Source organism: Pongo pygmaeus, chromosome 10 (assembly GCF_028885625.2).
Source record: "Pongo pygmaeus isolate AG05252 chromosome 10, NHGRI_mPonPyg2-v2.0_pri, whole genome shotgun sequence".
NCBI lineage: Eukaryota > Metazoa > Chordata > Mammalia > Primates > Hominidae > Pongo > Pongo pygmaeus.
In genome coordinates this window covers 129,380,968-129,402,618 of record NC_072383.2, presented here as the reverse complement: position 1 = coordinate 129,402,618, position 21,651 = coordinate 129,380,968, and the positions used below count along the sequence as shown (strand labels likewise).

At 46.5% G+C, this 21,651-nt stretch overlaps 1 protein-coding gene across 7 annotated transcripts in view; it reads left to right on the top strand.

Annotated features, from left to right (window-relative positions):
• RIMBP2 (RIMS binding protein 2) overlaps nucleotides 1–21,651 on the top strand; it is a 317,525-nt gene that overhangs the window by 181,430 nt on the left and 114,444 nt on the right. For 5 of the 7 annotated variants that reach the window (XM_054443052.1, XM_054443055.1, XM_063646811.1 and 2 more), the window contains one exon: nucleotides 14,924–15,013. The exons of the other annotated variants lie outside the window; for them this stretch is intronic. The gene's annotated coding sequence lies outside the window, so the exon portion shown is untranslated. The remainder of the gene's footprint in view (nucleotides 1–14,923; nucleotides 15,014–21,651) is intronic. 7 annotated transcript variants of the gene reach the window in all.

Sequence of the window (21,651 nt, the reverse complement as noted above, 5' to 3'; positions counted from 1 at the left end):
TCATTCAGCCTCCAGAGTAGCTGGGATTACAGGTATGCACCACCATGCCTGGCTAATTTTTGTATTTTTAGTAGAGATGGGGTTTCACCATGTTGGCCAGACTGGTCTCGAACTCCTGACCTCAAGTGATCTGCCTGCCTCAGCCTCCCAAAGTGCTGGGATTACAGGCATGAGCCACCGCCCCCAGCCTATCATTCCACTTTCTATGTCCACGTGGAGACACTGTTTAGCTCCTACTTGTGACTGAGAACATGCAGTATTTGACTTTCTGAGTTGTTTCACTTAAGATAATGGCCTCTAGTTTCATCCATGTTGCTGTAAAAGACATAATTCCATTCTTTTTATGGCTGGACAGTATTTCATGGTGTATGTACCATATTTTCTTTATCCAGTTATCCACTGACGGACATTTAGGTTGATTCTCTATCTTTGCTATTGTGAATAGTGCTATGGTGAACACATGAGCGCAGGTGTCTTTTTGATGCAATGATTTGTTTTCCTTTGGGTGGATACCAGTAGTGGAATTACTGGATGGAATGGTATTAATAGTTCTATTTTTTGTTCTTTGAGAAACATCCATAGTGATTTCTATAAAGGTTATACTAATTTATATTCCAAATCAGTGTGTAAGAGTTCCCTTTTGTCCATATCCTTGCCAATATCTGTTATTTTTTGACTTTTTCATCATAGCCATTCTGACTGGGGTAAGAAGATATCTCATTGTGGTTTTAGTTTGCATTTCTCTGATTAGTGATGATGGGCATTTTTTCGTATACCTGCTGGCCATTTGTATGTCTTCTTTTGACACTCCTCACCTTTCTAAAAGCTGTTTAGCAAAAGCTAAACACATGCATCTCATAAGATGTAACTCCTAGAGGCTAAACATATGCATCTCATTAGACGTAACTCCTAGCGGCTAAACATACGCATCTCATTAGACGTAACTCCTAGAGGCTAAACATACGCATCTCATTAGACATAACTCCTAGAGGCTAAACATACGCATCTTATTAGACTTACCTCCTAGAGGCTAAACATATGCATCTCATTAGATGTAACTCCTAGAGGCTGAACATACGCATCTCATTAGACGTAACTCCTAGAAGCATCTGGGTTTGGACTGTCATGGAAGGGACACCTGCTGGAATCTCTGAAAGCAGCACCACTTGGCTTTTAGAAGACAGAATCTATGACATGGGTGAACTTTGCTATGTTCATACCTCTGCAGGCACCACTGTTCTATTCCTAGATGAGTAATTATGAGAAACATGTACATATGCCTCCAAGAAAACGTGCTCAAGAATGTTCTTTGCAGCAATTATTTTTAATGGTCTCAAACTGGAATCATCCTAATGTTCAATAATAGTTGAACATAAATAGATAAATCTCAGAATATACAAGAGGACACTACACAGTAATGAAGGGCTGCTATTTCACAGATGTGGGTGTGTCCTAGATAAAATGTTGAGATAAATATCCAGACGTTAAAAATCTATATTTTATTACATTTACACAGAATAGAAAAACAGGCAAAACACATTCATGGGACTAGAAATCAGAACAGTGGTTACCTTTTGGGGACTCTCAGCTGGGAGGAGGCAGGGGAGAGGTTTTGAGGTGGCAGCGAATGTCCTACTTCTTCATCTGGGTCATGGTTATACAGGTGTGTGTACTTTGTAAATGTTAATGGAGTTGTACACCTATGATTTGTGCATTTCATGTGTGTTTTGCCTCAATTTAACAAGTTAACAAAAATATCTGAAAACATCCATCTGGAAAGGAATTTTGTCTGATTTCTATGGCCATAGATATATCACTTGATGAGCAGAAGATAGATTTGGATCTAAACTAAGGACACATTTTCTAATACTTGGAGGTCTCTGAGTCACCCTGTACATAAGGCAAATTCAATCGGTCATCAATCAAAGTGATCAGTCCTTGGGGAGAGAAGCACGGTCGTCTTGAATGAGCAGGCAACATGAAGAGCTGCTCAATTTGTCCAAGTTCACAGCCTGAATCTGCACGGTGGACCAGCTTGCAGAACCACCAGTTTCGGTTGCTCATATGACTGAATGTGGCCTTGCTCAAGAATTTGAAGTGTGGTGAAGAAAAACCCCTAGGTTGGAAGGAGAAGGTGAGAAGACAGAAGCTCTTTAGAGAGTAGTACCATATTGCAGCAGTTCTCATAAATCAGCTGTTGAAAAAGCAAGTGATTTTTTTAAAAAAGGCAATCAAATATTTTTCATTGCTTTGTCATTTCTGGCAGAATCCTAGGAGGCATATCCTTCATGTTAATAAAGTTATAATTGATAGGTTTTCCCTCAGGCACTAGCAGCTGGCAAGCTCAGAGCATAAATGTAATGTTCAGTCAATAGGTAAAAACACTTTTTATGTGATTTCCTGGTATAAGGCTTTCTATATATTTTCCCCTTTTTCTTTTAAAAATTGTTATTCTTAGCTGCCTTATTGTACAAATATTTTTAGTATAAGCATTCTTAAATCATTTTTTGGGAGTTAGGGGAATATAGCTTATAAATTACCATGCATTATATAGTCTGAACAAGCATTTGGTAGAGTCACATTTTGTGCAGGGGTTTAGTTCTAGAGTCAACACGTTACACCAAAATCACATATAGAAAAAAATTAGCCTTGCAAATCCCTAGCGAAGGAGCCATATTGAACATACCAAGTCTCTGTAAGTTCCCCTGGCGAAGTTTTCCCTCTAGTATTGGAGCAGATTGTTGCTGATTGGTAGAGAACCAAATACAGTGGCTGGTTGTGTTTAGAGGTTCCACTGTCCCAAGAATGGATGTCCTTACACACCAGAGTGGCACTCAGGTGAGATTCTTTCAACAGGAGACACCCGGGGAAACATACTGTTGGGATATAGGTTTGTCTCTTTTCCCTTATAGCGTGGGTCCCCAGCCCCTGGGCCATGGACCAGTACGGGTCTGTGGCCTGTTAGGAACTGGGCTGCACAGCAGGAGGTGAGCAGCGGGTGAATAAGCATGATCGCTTGAGCTCTGCCTTCTATCAGATCAGCGGCGGCATAAGATTCTCATAGGAGAGTGAACTGCACATGTGAGGGATCTAGGTTGCACACTCCTTATGAGAACCTAATGCCTGATGATCTGAGATAGAGGTTTCATCCCAAAACCATTCCCCCCACCTCAGTCTGTGGAAAATTTGTCTTCTGTGAAGCCGGTCCCTGGTGCCCAAAATGTTGGGAACTGATGCCTTATAGCCCTTCAGACTCTTTTGCTGGGAGGTTGGGTGGTATCTTTTAAAAAGAAATTGACGTAAAATTGACATAACATAAAATTAACCGTTTATAGTGAACAATTCAGTGGCATTTAGAACATTTGCAATGTTGTGCGGCCATCACCTCTATCTAGTTCCAAAACATCATCATCCCAAAGGAATCCCTGTACCAGCCAGGTAGCCCCTCCTCTTTCCTTCCTCCTTCCAGCCCTGACAGCCACGAATCTGCTTTCTGTCTCTGCAGATTTACCTATCTTAAATACCTCATGTACGTGGACTCATATAACACGTGAACGTCTGTGTCTGGCTTTGTCTACCTAGTGTGATGTTTTTGAGGTTCATCCCTGTTGTGGCGTGAATCAGCATGTCATTGTTTGAGGTTCATCCCTGTTGTAGCGTGAATCAGCATGTCATTTTTTGAGGTTCATCCTTGTTGTGGCGTGAATCAACATGTCATTTTTTGAGGTTCATCCCTGTTGTGGTGTGAATCAGCATGTCATTCCTTCCGTAGGCTGAAGAATCTTCCACTTTATGCATGGACCACATTTGGCTTATCTATTCATCCATCAATCGACACTTGGGTTGTTTCTGAATTTTGGTTATTATGAATAATGCTGCTGTGACATTTGTGTATAAGCATTTGAATACCTGTTTCCAATGCTCTAGGCATAAGCCTGGGAGTGAATTTCTGGGTAATGTAGTGAGTCTGTTGAACTTTTCAGGGAACCACTAAACTGTTTTCTGCAGTGGCTGCACCATTTTACATCTCCACTGGAAATATATGAGGGTTCCCATTTTTGACCTCCTCAGCTGTGTGGCATGATTGTTCTCTCCTAAGTTCAACCCCATTGTTTTGGTAGAAAAGGGTTCCCTTTGGGGCTGCCTTGTTCTGATTATACTGACCAATATGAAGCAAATATAAATTTAACCATGTTTCTTTTCCACTAGGAAGCCAGAGTATGCATTGCAGATACATGTAAGTTGATGAACTACAATTATTGAGAGACATTTTTATTTTAAGTTATGGGGTACATGTGCAGGACATGCAGGTTTGTTACATAGGTAAACATGTGCCATGGTGGTTTGCTGTACCTTTCAGCTCATCACCTAGGTATTAAGCCCAGCATGCATTAGCTATTTTTCCTGATTCTCTCCCTTCCCCTACCCTCAGTCTCCAACAGGCCCCAGTGTGTGTTGTTCCCCTCCCTATATCCATGTGTTCTCTTCTGATCATTCAGCTCCCACTTATAAGTGAGAACATGTGGTGTTTGGTTTTCTGTACCTGCATTAATTTACTGAGGATAATGGCTTCCAGCTCCATCCATGTCCCTGCAAAGGACATGATCTCATTCCTTTTTATGGCTGCATAGTATTCCATGGTATATACGTACCATATTTTCTTTATCAAGTTTATCATTGATGGGCATTTGGGTTGATTCCATGTCTTTGCTATTGTGAATGGTCCTGCAGTGAGCATATGCTTGCATGTATCTTTATAATAGAATGATTTATATTTCTTTGGGTATATACCAAGTAATGAGATTGCTGGGTCAAATGATATTTCTGGTTCTGGGTCTTCAAGGAATCATCACACTGTCTTCCACAATGGTTGAACTAATTTACATCCCCATCAACAGTGTAAAAGTGTTTGTATTTCTCCACAGCCTTGCCAGCATCTGTTGTTTCTTGACTGACTTTTTAGTAATCACCATGCTGACTGTTATGAGATGGTATCTCATTGTGGTTTTAATTTGCATTTCTCTAATGATCGGTGATGTTGAGCTTTTTTGCATATGTTTGTTGGCCACATAAATGTCTTCTTTTGAGAAGTTTCTATTTATGTTCTTTGCCCACTTTTTAGTGTTTTTTTTTTCTCTTGTAAGTCTGTTTAAGTTCCTTGTAGATTCTGGATATCATACTTGTGTCAAATGCATGGATTGCAAAAATTTCCTCCCATTCTGCAGGTTGTCTGTTTGCTCTGACAATAGTTTCTTTTGCTGTGCAGAGGCTGAGAGAAGCCTTATTTAAAAGGTGAATGTAAATGTCATAAACTCGCCTGAGAATCTGCTTCATGTATTATATTTTTCCACTTGAGCTTCTCTCTAACCTGTGTTAGGAACACAGTTTTTAAATAGCACCATGTGCTTCCCTGCAATTGCATTATTGGCATATGTGCAATGCTGAAATATCAAACAGATCAGGAATAGCATGTATCAGTCATGGTTGAAGCAAATTTCTGAAAATAGAAGGGAACTGAGAGGTTTGGAGTTGCTCTCTCCAGCCTCCCCCAGAACCCTCCCCCGACACTGGGAAACCAGAAGCAATTGTTTTAGTGCCTGTCCCTTTATTAGCATAATATTTCACATTCAAATTGCCCTTTACGACTTGAAAAATACATTTATATGAATTATCTCATTGAAATTGCCAAGAATATTTAGGCTAAATAATTTTCCCCAAATTACATCTGGTCAATGTTAGGATAGGCTGCAAACCCAGGTCCTCCAAGTCCCAACGATCCCTCCACACCCTGGGATGACTTAGCTGACTGCCCTTGGCCTTAACCTCAAGGGGCAGGCGGGAGTCGGGCTCAGTGACCATCAGGACCCTGGACAGCAGCAACCACTCACCTTCTACCCTGTGGTTTCTCCTTGTCTCCTTAGTTCAGGCTCCCTCTCCAGGTTTCCCACCACTGGCTTTTCTTCCCTTCCCTTCCTTCACTTTACTCTCCCACCCATGCCTTTAGGCTAGAACCACTTATGAAGCCTTTTCAGAGAGAAAAATTATTACCAAGCACACTCCAGTGTTGACTTAGAGTATTTTTATTATATGTTATTATAATTGATAATTACATCATTCTTATATAATATTATTCTACCAGACTTGTATATTATAACTATGTAGTCTATGTTTGAGCATAATATGGTTATATATTTATAATTCATAATGTAATTACATGTGTCCAGAGATAAAACTGGTTATAAAATTTTTATGGCTTTTCTAAACCATAAGACCAAAATGAATGAGCAGATCAAAGAGAAACAACTTCAAGACACCAATAAAATTCAAAACCCAAACTCGCTGTGACTTAATGTGTCATATGATATTTAACTTAAATCACATTTCCTTTTATAAGTAAAGTTAATGCCATTGTACAGTTGGCTGGAAGTTGACTCAATTCCTACCACTGATCTCTTTCAAACTCTTGCAAGAGCTTTGATGCCTGAGCCTGTAGAAGTCATCTGGCTTTCATCGAGCACAAAAGCACCATTGAAGTTAGCTTTCATTGTCTTTCAGCATCTCGGGACAGTCAATACGGCGATTCTTCAGGCCGGCACAGGAGGGCCCACAAACCCAAATGTAGATGTTGGCCTTTGGTCCTGAATAGGGTACAAAATTGTTCCTTTATATATTCTTTTAGATTTCATGGAAATAAAAATACCAGGAAATATTTTTGTAGGCCCCCAAGACTGTATCTGTAGTCTCCAGTGCAAGGGAAGATGCCCCAGGCCTTCCAGAACCCCCCACCCCTGCCAACTGGAGGCATTTCTGAACCCTCCTCTGGGCCTTGGGACCCAGGGAGTGGCTGGGCGATACTCTTCCTAAGGAGAATAAGAGGCAAATTGGGGCAGGGAGGAGGGGGTCTCAAACCTGACAGCTGCACAGCCCGGGCTTGAGTCCCACCCCTCCACATGCTCAGGGGAGGCTGCTCGCTCAGTTACTTAACCTCCTTGAGCTTGAATTTCTTCCTTTGACAAGCAGGATAGCAAGAATGTCTGCCACATGGCAGTGCTGAGAGGACTGGATGAGATTTCACAAAGAAGAGGAGGAAAGCAGAGAGCTTATGTTGGTTCTTGGCCCAGCGTAGAAGCCCAGGGGATCAAAGCTGCTGCAACATCCAACATGAGCCCCTTGGGTCATCTCCCCCAACACGATCTTGTCCCCAAGTGCCCCGTCCTTCTCTCTGCTGCCCTCATGCCTTCCCCATGTGTCCATCTGCACCTGCTAATGCCCCCATGAACGTTACCACCCTCAGCCTTGACTGGGCTTCCTGGAGGGCTGCTGTTCCCGGCAGCTACCCACATCCTACTTGCCTATGGGAGGAAGGAGGAGTTACTGACTCTATGACTGCCTCCAGGGCATTCTCTACCTTCCTTAGTCATCCATGCCTCTAGGAGGCTTTAATCATGACCTTGTCTCTCTGCGCCTCTTCTCACCCAGCACTCTGCAAAAAGCATCTCCTCCCTCTTCCTCTTTATCTCCCACCCATTGATGCTGCCCTCTGCTTATCCCATCACCAGAACCTCTCCTGGAGGTCACGGAGATGCCCGCAATGCTGCTTGGCTTCTGGGCAGTAGCTGACCTGCCGGTCCCCACTCTCAAGGCTCTGGTCACTCAGCTTCTAGGACAGCCCGGGGCTGGCTTCCCATTGCTTCTGCCCTGCACTCTACAGGATCGGCTCATGCCCATTTGTGATGCCTGGGCTTCTCCCAGCTCTATCTCCTGCTCCTTAATCTTGCTGAGAGCTCCTGCCCTCCCATGACTCGAAGTGGCGTCGGTATCAGTGCAGCTTTCACATCTGGGTCTGGGTCAGGCTCTCCTTCCTGAGCTCTGGGCCATGTGGGGACCTGTCCCCTGAGCATTCCCACCAGGCCTCACGTGGGGTCTCACACTCACCAAGCCCCAGTGCAACCGAACGTGCCTTATCCCTTAAACCTGCACTTTCTCCCTCCTCCCTGCCTCTGCAGCCCCAAGCCAGAATGTGGCACCTTCTTCTCTTGTCACCAAGCCATGCTGTTTCACTTGCTTTAATAACTCCTGTACCCGCCTTCCTCTTTCTGCTGCCATAATCTCAATTCTGGCCACTGGCACTTGTCCCCTAAATGAGTGCAAATTGGTCTCTTTGACTCCAGCCTGACCCCTCTTCAATCCCTTTAATGTCCAGGACAGTATTTCCCAAATGCAGATATTATTTTTCTATTATTTCACTTAAACACCTTTGACAGCTTCTGCATTTCATTCTAAATAAAGTACAAACTCCTCAGTGAGGCTCACGAAGTCCTCGCCACCCAACCCTTCTTGTCTCTTCACATCTGCTACCCCCAGTGCCTGCCCAGCCAGAGCCCAGCTGTCTGTAGCTCTCTGCACGTGGTGTGTCCTCTCCACTGTGGGTCTGTGCATGGGGCTGGTCACTCGTGAGGTGTGTCCCCTGCTCACTGCAGCCTGGCTGGGCTCTGCTTGAGGCCACTGGGAATCTGGCGTGGTTCATGCCTCTGGAACCACAGGTAGAGGACAAAGAAGAGCTTCTGTACTCTTGGGAGGTTGCGTCTCATTTACACAAGAATTAATTGCATTCATGCCATCAGAAAGACGTGATGGGTTAATTACCATGTCCACTCTCTCACTGAGGTGCTTCCCATGTCCAAATCCTCCCCTACGCAGGAGCAGCGTCCATCTCCAGGGCTGGGAGCACCACCCCGGCATCTGGAGGCAGCCTCTTTACTTTGAGGCCAGCAGAGCAGAGGCCGCGAGGAAGCGTCTCGCTGGGGCCTGTCCAGTGTGGCCAGGAGATTGGATGTTCATGGTTTTGAATCCTGTAGCGTGGATGCCAGATCCTGAGAGCCAGAGGCCTTGCTGTGCCCTTTCATGCCTTTGTTATGTATTTGTGCTGAGTGGACCGTCTTCCCAACCCCTGAGACCAGACCTGTATCAGGAGATACTGAGAATTCCTCTCGCCTCTCCCCATAGCAACTGGCATTCCTGACATCACAACCCGGAATGCCCTGCACTGTCTGCTGCACCCACAAGGCTGGGGGCAGAGGCTGCTCCTCACCCGCTCACTCAGGGCCCCCTGCTGAGCCCGGTACTGGCACATACACACTCAGTGGTGGTGGTGGAAGGTTTCTCGAAATGAACGAAATTGACAAGTTTATCGAAAGAACGTGCTTTTTACTTTCTCTTGTCAGTTTCTCCCCCAGAGAAGTGGCCACCTTGTCCATTGAAATGAGGATTTAACTGGAGCTCCTGATGGGGAAGGGGGTGTCTTCGGAAGACCCAGTTTCTTCCTTGACGAGCCCTTGAGCTGCCTCGGGAGACTCTGGGAAGGCTCCTGTCCATGTCTCATTGCTTTAGCAGAGGCCGTACACTAGCTCAGGCTGCCATAGCAGGATCCCACAGACCGGGCAGCTTAAATGACAGAGCTCTCTTTTTCTCACAGTCCTGGAGGCTGGAAGTCTAAGACCAAGGTGCTGGCTGATTTGGTTCCTGGTGCGAGCCGCTTCTTGACTTGCAGATGGCTGTTTTCTCACTGTGTCCTCACCCAGCCACGTAGTAGGTAGGGGACAGAGAGAGATGGAGGCAGAGAAACCCCCCCACACACAGAGAAATAGAGACAGAGAGGCAGAGACACAGAAACACAGACAGAGGGACATGGAGGCAGAGAGAGAGAGAGAGAGAAGGAGAAGCAGAGAAACAGAGACATGGAGACAGAGACAGAGAGGCAGAGAGACATAGAGCCAGAAAAATGAACAGAGAGAGAGACATAGAGCCAGAAAAATGAACAGAGAGATAGACATAGAGGCAGAAAGAAAAACGGAAACAAAGGCAGAGTGAGACTGAGAGAGAGGGGGAAAGAGAGGCAGGGAGAGAGACCAAGATCGTCCTCCCCTTAGAAAGCCCCGGACCGTATTGGATTAGGATCTTATGACCTCATGTAACCTTCCTTACCTCCTAAGAGTCCCATCTCTAAATAGAGTCACCCTGGGGGCTAGGGCTTCAAAGTACGAATTTGGGGAGATGCAATTCAGTCCACAGCAGGCAGGGAGACGGCCTCAGGCACTGTGGGCCATCCTCCGTGGAAACCCACCTCCTCCTCCTCTCCCTGCACACAGGAAGTCCATGCCTCCCTGCACCTGCCCTCACCTCACCTGCACTTGGAGTCTGCACAAGTCCGGCTGCTTTTACACAGCGCCCCACCTGGAAGTCGAATTCCACCTGTAGATGTGTTTATTTTGGGAGGGAGCCCATGGTATGTGTGTTTTGAGTTAGTAGCCACCATATCCAAACAGGGATGTTTTAGATGGAAACCCGGTGTCCCAGCTCCTAAAGACACAGACAGCTGTCAGGGCCAGTTCCCTTCCCCATGTGGCACCCGCAGGAGGGACAGGGTCGCAGCTGCCCTCTAAGACTGGGGCCTGGGCTGGCCGGTTGCCACGTTCCCCGAACCTCTAGCACCTCTGGCCCTGTCCACCGAGTGTGTTACATGGCTCTCCCTGTGGGCAGTGGCGTTTGAAAGGCTTGCCTTGGCCCTTTTCCTTCCCCCCTCATCCTCATTAGAATTCACTTTTTGCCCATGATTTTGCAACACAGCAGCTAGAAAATCAAATAAGGCTATTCCTGTTTAATGTGTTAGTGGATATTAATGGATTAAAATATCTCCTTAACTGGCACGTTCCCAGCTGCCCTGGGAGGGGGATTTCAGGGACACGTGTTCCTAAGAGTCCTCACATCCAATCCCAGAACACTCTGGCGGGCATAAGTGGAAGTAAGGAAGTGCCCTTCCTTTTTGTGGCTGCAGACAATTAAATTCCACAGACTGTGTGTTTTGATTCTTACAGGGTAGGCTCTGTCTCATGAGGGTATCCACTGGCTGGGAAACCCTAAACCCTCTTTTGTGTGGCTCTAACCTCGAAGGACTGGAGACTGAAAGATTCCCGTTGCAATGCTTACGCGTCCTTCCCCGGAAAACAAAGCCATTACATTTCTGAAGAAGCAAGAAGATATCTGGAAGCTGGGTGTTCTCTTTTCACGATTGTTATTTCAGGTCACGAAGCTAAGACGGGGGTGGTGCCTACAGCTGGAGCTCAGAAAGTTCTCCCCGTCAGGGTCCCAGCAGTGTGGGAGTCATGGGCTTCCTGTCACTAGGCAGGGGGCGTGAGTTGTCACACTCGACCATTGGCACTCAGATGTGGTCAGTACTCAACAGCGTCAAAGCCCCACGATGGGGGACCCAGCAAGGGTGTCAGTTACATTGTGGTGTGGGACCGCGCGTGCATTTGTGTGATCTGAGGCACTGATGTGCTGGTGCCTCCCTCTAGGCTGTAGAAAAGCTTGTTACTCAGAGTGTCAGATTATATTAGACCCCCCACGCCCCCAATCCTCCTCTTCCTCCTCCTGGGGACTGTCACGGCTGGTGCCACCGGTGCCGGCTGCTGGAGGAACCTCGTTTTGTTGTGTTGCGATTCCAGGCCCACATCTTGGAGGCCTTCTGATCTCAAGCATGCAACCAGCACATAGGTGATCTGCATTTTGCTTGGTATTCCTGCAAAATTTCTTCAGTGGTGCTGATTGATTCAGAAAGGCTTGATTGGGGTAGTGTCCACCTCCCTGTGTGGACAGCTCTGGTAGTGCACAGGGTCAGTTATGAGGCCTTCCAGGTTAAGCCGTCTTGCCTTTCAGCATCTTCACAGGATCAGAAGGGTGAGCGGTAGGCGTTTTCTGATTTCCCCCCCAAGGCTTGCAAACACATGCATGTCAGGGTGGTATCCGTGCCTGCCACTGCAGGGAACAGTGTGGACCAATGCCGGCTTCCCTGCTGAGCTGCTTATGGAACCACACGTCCCCATGCCCACCTTTGGGCTTCTTCAGGGTAAGCATGGACAACGTGGGATGCTCATAGTCTGGCAAATAAAGTCTCATAGTATGAGGAGGCTCAATCTTGTACCTTTGCTGTTTTCTTTGTGCCTTTACCTGGCTGTCTGTGCCACTGAATGGGTTTCCTTTACCATCACAGTAGAGAGGGCTTTGGCACTTGGCTAAGTTTTTTGTGATTCTTGAAGTGTGAGGTAGGGGGTCGTTAGTTTCAAGTAGATCTCCCTGTGACTGGCTTTTTTTTTTTTTTTTTTTTTTTTTTTGAGACGGAGTTTCACTCTTGTTGCCCAGACTGGAGTACAATGGCGTGATCTCAGCTCACTGCAACCTCCACCTCCCAGATTCAAGTGATTCTCCTGCCTCAGCCTCCCGAGTAGCTGGGATTACAGGTGCCCACCACCACGCCTGGCTAATTTTTTTTTTTTTTTTGTAGTTTTAGTAGAGGCAGGGTTTCACCATGGCCAGGCTGGTCTTGAACTCCTGACCTCAGATGATCCCCCCGCCTCGGCCTCCCAGAGTGCTGGACTGGCTTTTTTAGGGTAGGGTGTGCCCAGTATAGTAAGTGGTATCTGAAGTACCTATTCACGCTTGGACCAATTTGGGAAGCTACATTGGAAAGAGATGAAGATGTTTCTCTCCCTTTGCATGGGGATATCATGGGTTGGTGTTTCCTGGACAGGATTTAGATCCTGAGCTTTTTTCCTGAAAAGATTGATTTCATTTCATCAGGATAAGCAACTGACCTTGAATCACTAAGATGGAATATAAATAAAATAAATAGATGTAAGCATTTCTGTAACCACCAGAAAATTGGGTGAAAGACCAGCCTTGTTTATCTTCCCTGTGCTCCTTTCTTGCAATTCACTCTTCCTAAATGCGATGCAGAGAGAGGTGGATGGCATGAACCAGGTGGCTGTGTGATGGCAGAATGTGGAAGAGGCAGGCAGTCATTGCAATGCCTTCAGGAGGGAAGGGGCCACTTGTTTGAGCCTTGACCCTGTGCAGTAAGATGTGCTCTGTGTTCCGTGAGACTGACGTCCTTGAATCCTCACAACATCTGCTAGGTTTACAGCTTTTACCTCCTTAAGTCACAGAAAGTGCAGGGAGGCCAGGCAGCTTGTCCAAGGTCATGTTTAAGGAGAGCTCCCATTTGTATTTAGGCAAGTTGACCTCAGAACCCATAATCTAACCCCTATTTCAAATGTCTCTTGTTCTCAAATTCTCTGAGCTATTGCTGCCTTAGTTTACCTTGGGGCATGTCGGCCTCTGAGGTCAGCAGCCAGGTGTTTCGATTAGTACACCCATCCCATCCCCTTAAGACCTCCAGGGATTCCCCCATGTGGGACATGCTGAAGAGTCTGCAGTTCTCTCAAGCAACCAGTGTGGGACTACATTATGATCTGCTTTACTTGAGAAAGGCAGCAATAAATGTTATGCCATCCAGACCATCTCAGAAGACAGAAGGGAATTGCTCCATTATCAATCACTTTCCCTAAGGTTGGGGGATCATTGTTTCCCAGAACAAAGCACCACTGTCTTTTATGTTTGGGTTCCTTCGCTGTGTTTTATTGCTGTGAAAATGTAGCTACCACAGAGTAGCGGAGCTCATTATGACTGTGGCTAAGAAAAAAGGAAGGTTGACTGAAAAATGGAAGCTGAAAATGGCCAGGAGGAGCCTCTCTCCTAGTGGGAAGTGTTGAAACTATGTGATTTCTTGCTGCTTTTCTGATGTGTTTTTGGAGCCTAGACTCTGAGCACTTGAAATATTGTAACAGAGATGAACCAGATCAATTCAAGATGTGGGTGTCCCACCAGTATTAATTTATTTAGGGTGTGAACAGAGAACAAACTTGAACAATTGGGAAAAAGAGAAGTTCTCAGCTTGACAGCTGGTAGCTGGTGTGGTTCCAGCTGCCTTCCACTGTGAGTCATTGATTATCCCTTCTGCTTCTCTTCCTTTTGGAATGGATGTCATTCCTTCTTTTAGGATTCTCAACTTATTGAAGTCCTTTTCAGATTGCTTTATTATTTTTATTTCCTCTGAAGTAAATTCATCCTGATTATTAATTTTGTGGGATCTCTTTAGTAGGGTTAGTTCTCTTTATGTGTTCTGGAATTTCTCTTTTCAGACTCATCTTGAATGAGAGATTCTTAATCCCATCTCTGTGCTCACTCTCCCTGTCTTACCTATTTGTAGTTACTGTACCACACCCTAGGTGCTCTCAGTCTTGAATTAGATTTTATTATTGGCAGCTCCGAGTTCCTGTGCCATGGTGATAGTAGAGAGTAAGACAAGTCCTAAAACTGAACCTAAAAATGGGTCTTCTCCCTCTTGCCTCTCTAGGTGCATGACCCCATAAAAGCTGTGGCTCTAGGCAGAGGTCATGGAGTATTTTTAGCTTTCTTTGGGGGCTTAACTGTTGCCTCGGGTCATGTGGTGACCTTAGTTCATGTCTCTTGTCTTATGTGGAATACATTGAATCTTGGATATCTTGAAAAAGCTGGACTCTTAATTCTCCCTGCCTATTTTTGGACTCTGAATCTAGAAGGTTCCAGAAGTTCCACTCACCACATTGTGTTCTAGCCATTTAGTCCTTAGAAAGCTTTATCTTATTTTTGAGTGGCTAAATATTTCTAAACTTTCTGTCTCTATTTATTGTGGCTGTATGTTTGGAGCAATGTTCATGGGAAAAGGGATGGGTCAAAGCTTATTAGCAACTCCAATTGGCGAGAAGTTCCGTTGCTTTTTTAGGACACAGACACTAACTGATTAATATGTATTATTGTATTATATTCTAATCATCGTATAATATAACATGATTGCCTTTTGTAGATTTGGAAACTTATGGTTTGGGAAAAAGAGAGAAATCAGTCCCAACTCATACACAGCTTATGGATTGCAGAATCAGTGCTCAACCTTGGGTCTCAATACCACACTGGAGCTCCTAACCACTGCACTCTACCAAGTCTCTAAACACGGGGGCACCATCTCACATGTCCTTTCCTTTTGTCCTAGGAAAATGAACTGAAGGATGCCACCCAGGGAGACTATCGCCTGAGATCCCATCATGCAGGCCTTCCCACAAGGGCCTGGCAGCATGACAAGGTAGCTGATACCACTGTCCACAGACCATCTGGGGCCCTGGAGGGAGGGGGCTGGGCCAGGGAGGAACAACTGGGAAGGGGCAGGGAAGAATCACTGAACACCAATGTGAAGGTGGCCTGAGAGGCTGAGCCAGGTTTCTCTCACTTCTTCACATGACGAGCACGTGAGACACCCAGTGTTGTCTCATCCACTGTCTGCTGGTTATCTCTGCTTGGAAGTCTATCAGGCACCTGTATCTTTAACAGCAAGGCAGAACAAACCCTTTGGTGCCCAATCTCTCAAACCACTTTCTCCCCAGTGAATGGTGTGGCCACTCCTGGTTGCCTGAGCCTCCATGATGGGGCTTCCTGGGCACTGCTCTTTCTTCATCTGAATCTAACTCCCTGCTTGAGTCTGTTTTCTGTTGTTTATAACAGAATACCTGAAACTTGGTACTTTATAATGAAAAGGAATCTATTTCTTAAGCTATGAAGGCTGAGAATCTAAGGTTGAGGGGCTGCATCTGGTGAGGACCTTCTTGCTGATGAGGACTCTGCAGGGTTCCAAGGTGGTATAGGGCATCCCATGGCAAGGGGGCTCAGTGTGCTCACATACCAGCTCAGGGCTCTCTTCCTCTTCTTATTAAGCCAGTAGTTCCACTCCCCTGATAACCCATTGGTCCATTAACACATTAATCCATTAATCCATGAATGGACCTATCCATTCATGAGGGCAGAGTCCTCATGATTCAGTCACCTCTTAAAGGCCCCACCTCTCAGTACTGCCCTGTTGAGGATTAAGTTTCCCACACATGAAATTTGGAGGATGCATTCAAACCATGGAGCATACCAACCAGCCACCTCAGTGCCAGATGTGCCCCAGCTTTCCTCCCCTCGTCTGCACTGTGGTCATCTTCTCTTTCCCAGATGCTAAAGCCATTTCCTAACTGGCCTGTCTAGCTCCCTTGTCATCCTGTGGTCTTTTCCCTACGGCAACTGGAGTGATCTTGTGATGCCCTCTGGATCATGCAATCCTCTGACCCTTCCAATGCCTTCCACAAATAAAACTGAGGCTTCTCCCTGTGGCTGCCATCCTGTCCATCTTGCTACCTCCCGTCCACCTCTGACTTACTTTTGTTCCTTGGATCCCTAAGCTTGTCTCAGCATTTGATGGTTGTCTCTGCTTAGAACACTCCACTCCATCATCAACAACTGGGAGCTTCTTGCCTTTCAAGCCTCAGGTTATGCATCCCTCCTGGTGAGGATTCGTGGCTCTAATGTCCACTCTAACGGCCCTCCCTCCATCCCTTTTTTCTCTATGTGACAACCCCTGTTTTCATGTTCTTTGTATCTTTTCTTGCTATCTTAGTCTATCACGGGTCTTCACTTATGTGTCTGTCTGTCTCCTACGAGAATGTGGGCTTGGGATTGCAGAGAGCTTTGCTGTCACATCCATGACGGTCTCTCCTGTACCTTCAAAGGATGCATAGTAGGTGCTCAGTCAACATCTATTGAATGATGGGTTGTTTTAAGCTGTTAATTTTGCAGCTTTGCCAATGCATATTTCAAGGAATAACTGACTTCTAGTGATTAAATATAAAACTTAGAGGTGTCTTGATTTGACATTTATTTTCTTGCCTTCTTGTTTAGCCATTTTTTAAAGGTATGTTTTTCAGGAAATTACAAGTGTTGATGAGGATGTAGGGAAACTGGAATCCTGCACATTGTTGCTGGGAATGTAAAATGGTGCAACCACTATAGAAAACAGTATGGAAGTCCCTCAAAAAATTAAAAATAAAATTGCATATGATCCAGCAATCCCAATCCTGGTATAAGAATTGAAAAGGCAGTCAGGCGTGGTGGCTCATACCTGTAATCCCAGCACTTTGAGAGGCTGAGGCGAGTGGATCACCTGAGGTCAGAAGTTGGAGACCAGCCTGGCTAACATGGCAAAACCCCATCTCTGCTAAAAATACAAAAATTAGCCAGGTGTGGTGGTGCATGCCTGTAATCCCAGCTACTTGGGAGGCTGAGGCGGGAGAATCGCTTGAACCTGGGAGGTTGAGGTTGCAGTGAGCCGAGATCATGCCATTGCACTCCAGCCTGGGCAACAGTGCGAAACTGTCTCAAAAAAAAAAATTGAAAAGGAGGGTCTCAAATAGATATATGTACATGTTACAAATTTATAGTAGCCAAAAGGTGGAAATAACTCACATTTCCACTGATGGATGAGTGAATAAACAACATATGGCATATGTGTCCAATGGAATATTACTGACCCTTGAAAAGGAAGGAAACTCTGACACATGCTACTGCATGGATGAACCTTGGGGACATTTTGCTAAGTGAATAAGCCAGTCCCAAAGGGCAAACACTGTTTGATTCCACTTACATGAGGCTCCTAGAGTCATCAGAGCCATAGAGTAGCATGGAGGTGCCAGGGGCTGGGTAGAGGGGGATAGGGAGGTGCTGTTCAATGAAGACACAGTTTCAGTTGGGGAAGAGGAAGAGAGTTCTGGAGATGGGTGGTGGTGGTGGTGATGGTTGTAGAACAGTGCGAATGTCCTTAATGCCACTGAAGTACCTACGTGTAAAATAGTTAAGATGGTAAATTTTATGTAATGTGTATTTTATCATAATTTTACTTAAAAAGGTGTGTTTTAGGCCGGGCACAGTGACTCACTCCTATAATCCCAGCACTTTGGGAGGCCGAGGCGGGCGGATCACGAGGTCAGGAGATCGAGACCATCCTGGCTAACACGGTGAAACCCCGTCTCTACTAAAAATACAAAAAAATTAGCCAGGTGTGATAGCAGGCGCCTGTAGTCCCAGCTACTCTGGAGGCCGAGGCAGGAGAATGGCATGAACCTGGGAGGCGGAGCTTGCAGTGAGCCAAGATCACACCACTGCACTCCAGCCTGGGCGACAGAGCAACACTCTGTTTCAAAAAAAAGTGTGTTTTAATATATCCTGACCCTCCAATTAGTATGCTTTCCCCATTTTTCCACCAGCCCCCACTTTCCAAACCTACACTTGCAGGAAAGGCTCTGCTAAACTCACTCACACTGAGGTCTGAATGCATCATAAGGCTTAGTGACTTTCTTAGGCCAGGAGTATTTTTCTTCAAATAGGAGGAAAAAGATAAAAAAGATGGTGTTTCAGGCCTCCAGTGCAGGCTGACGACAGGGCTGGTAGGGAGCTGGGTGCAGGGAGGTTGGATCCTGGGATGGCTTTCTTCCTACGACTAAAATAGCTGCATGTGTACACGTGCCACTCCTGAGCTGGGCTCCTGCACCTGGAGAGGCAATGCCAGCTGTCGGGGGACGGGGGTGCCGGAGCTGAGCCCTGCAGGCATTGACAAGGCCAGCAAGGGCCGGTGGAGGTGGGGGTCCCAGCGCTCAGCCCTCACAACAGAGGCAAAGACCTCCTTTCCTGGATGGCTGGTGGTGCTGCTTGACATCCCTGCTCCCCGCAGGATTCAAACCGTTTTGTTTGCTTGAGGTTTGAATTTCTCCCCCTGCTGTCTTCTCAGCTTGGCCTTTTAAACAAGGCTGCAAGGCACAGGAAATGAGCTGGCCTTTGCTTCTGCTTCTCATGGGTGTCTGAGGGAGCCCAACAGCTTGGACAGGAATAGCAGTGCTTTGAGAGAGGCAGCAGGGGCACCCCAGGTCTGTCCTGCAGCCTGCTTTGCGGAGCTTGGCTTTCCTTCCAAGTGCCTGGGCCGGCTACCTGCATGGGAGGCATTGAGGGAGTGGCAGTCCCCAGAGACTGTCTCTTGGGCCGAGCATCTTTGTGGTAGCTGGGGAGGCTGAAGGTGTGGGGGTGAGTTTGTGCTGATGGAAGCATTCAACTGTCCCTCCAGACTCATGGGTAGGCTTGTCAACGCAGACCTGCAGAAACACCAGTGCCCTTCTGGATCCCTGGAGACACTTGGGGATCAGCAATTCCCCTATCTGATTCTTGCTTGGAATTGCAAAATGCTTTTCAGTAGCACTGATTAAGAGACGGAAATTAATTCTCAGAGCTCTTAATTATGAATGCAAAGAGACTGCAGTGTCAGCATTTTTCCCTGTGCGGAAATGATTGGTTCTTAGGTGCAAACTGTGGTACTGGGCTGTCTGGAGTGTTGAATTGGATTCTCTTAGGCAGGCAGCCTTGTGGGAGGAAACCGATGAGCTGGGATCCAAGACATAGTGCAAAGAATATGCTTGATGCCTTTGAAGCTGCAAAGCTAACCTTTTGTTGATTTCAGAAAAATAATTCAAATTTCTTCTCTGTTTGGGTTAGGAGGTGCCTGTTAAGCTCCCTCCTCCCCGCACTGGGCCGCTGTTCCTGTAGCAGGTCTGAGGATCAAGGTTTTCATCACATTGAGTATCTGATGCCAAATATTTCAAGCTTCTCTTCCACCTGGTGCCACTGTTGCTGCCACAAGAATCTATTTTGAAATAGAAATGAGTCCAGTGTCTGGATCTAAGTGAAGAACAGTTCACTCTTACGAGATTTTTTTAGAGAATAAAATCCAGTCCCGTATCTGGATCTGATGCCCAGATCAGATCCAGACATTAATGTGCTGTTGTGTTTGTGTGTGGTGAGCAGGTCTTGGAGAATCACTCAAACCCTCTTAGTACCTGACATTCTGGAGCCGGGCACTAGTAGGTCATTAAGTTCATGACCTAAGAGCACATGCTGTAGCATGGGTCAGAATTTCCTACAACCTAGGGAATCCTCTCACCTTCTGGCCAGAAACCCAAAAGGTTGTAGAAGTATAGGCACAGCTAGGAAACACTGGTATGAGATGGCAACCATGCAACTTACTAGCAATTTCCCTCTTTAAACATTTTTTTTCCTAGTAAAAAAATTATGAAAGTTTAAAAGGATGACACACATAGACATTTGGGATTCGTGAGGCTTAGTTTTTGACTGAAAGGTGAGTGTCCAGCCCAGGGTTGCAGCTGAATATTATTCTCTAAAAAATAATCTCGTAAGAGGGAACTGTTGTTCATCTTGCATTTAATCAGGACAAAGGAAGAATCGTCTGGGCTCCTAACCTGGAACATCTGGGACGTTTTTTCTTTGGTTATGTGTCTTAGTGAAAATCTCTGAGTCATCTTTGTCACTCTGAGTTCACTTTCTCCTTTAGTAGGAGACTGATTTGGCCCTTGAGAACATCCAGGAGACTGTTCTAGTCCAGGAGCAATGGGACAGGGACCCAGGCCGGGTGCGGTGGCTCACATCTGTAATCCCAGCACTTTGGGAGGCCGAGGCGGGTGGATCACCTGAGGTCAGGAGTTTGACACCAGCCTGGCTAACATGGGGAAACCCCGTCTCTACTAAAAATACAAAAATTGGCTGGGCATGGTGGAGTGTGCCTGTAATCCCAGCTACTCGGGAGGCTAAGGCATGAGAATCACTTGAACCCAGGAGGTGAAGGTTGCAGTGAGCCAAGATCATGCCACTGCACTCCAGCCTGGGTGACAGAGTGAGGCTCTCTCAAGAAAAAAAAAAAAAAAAAAAAAAGTGATGGACTTTGAGGCAGAGACCTTGATGCAGCGGGGATCCCAGCACCCCTATATTGTGCTCAGCCAGAGGCCAGGGCATTTGTCAACCAAGGACCCATCCACCAAGACTCCTGGCACGAGCTGGGCTGCAAAGCCCAACCACATGCAGAAGAAACTGCTAGGCTCTCTTCTGGGCTACCGGCCCCAGGTGCCAGCATTTGAGTGGCCCATTGGAGCCAATATTTATCGTGTTTTAATTTAGTGGCATCAGTCCTCTATCCAGGTAGGATCAGTGGCTGCTGAATTAGAGAATGCCCCCTTCTCCAGGTTTATTAGCTGGGGTTATTTCCAGCTGCCCCTCACAGAATCCTGAGCTTGGTGGGTTTCATACAAAGGGCACTATTGTGCTCAGGAAGCCCAGAGGTGGTGACCCTGGCCAGAGGCAGCTGCCTGGAGAAGGAGCCAGGGCCCGGGGGCTCCTGTCCAGCAGAGACGTGTGTGGAGGGTGGCTTCCATGACACCGAGACAGGTGGTATTCCATCTCGAAGGATCGCATCCCCACTGTGGCGGGAGGAAGAGGGGCTGAAGCTTTTCTCACGAAGCTCTGTTTCGTGAAAGGTCATTGTCCTCTAGAGATTTCTGCTCCAGGTTCATCAGAACCATGTCACAGACAGTCTCAGTCTGGTCCCAGCAGGAGAGAGATGGCACATACTCCAAAAGCAATTGAGGAGGGTTGCTAAGCATTCTTAGGGAGGTACAGGCAGGGTTAGGGGAGCCAGAGGGGTGACTGAAGCCCTGGGGGCTGCACCAGTAGAGGAGGTGACAAACCTTGACTTGGGGGGATAGGGAGGGGTGGGGCCCACCTCACTGTGGCTTAGGGCTTTCCAGGGACAGATGCCAGTTGTTGGTGTACAGTGACAATTCGACGCATGCTCGTGGTAATGAGGACTGCTGTCTAGCTGATTTCTGCATCAGTTGCCTATTGCTGCTGTGACAAATTCCCACAAGCACGCCATCGTGTCTCACCGCTCTGGAGGTCTTAAGTCCTAAAGTCAAGATGTCAGCAGGCCTGTGTGCTTTCCTGAGGCTCTGGGGGAGAGTCTCTCCTCTTGCCTTTTTTTGGCTTCCTTCCCTGATCTTCAAAGCTGGCAGCAGAGCATCA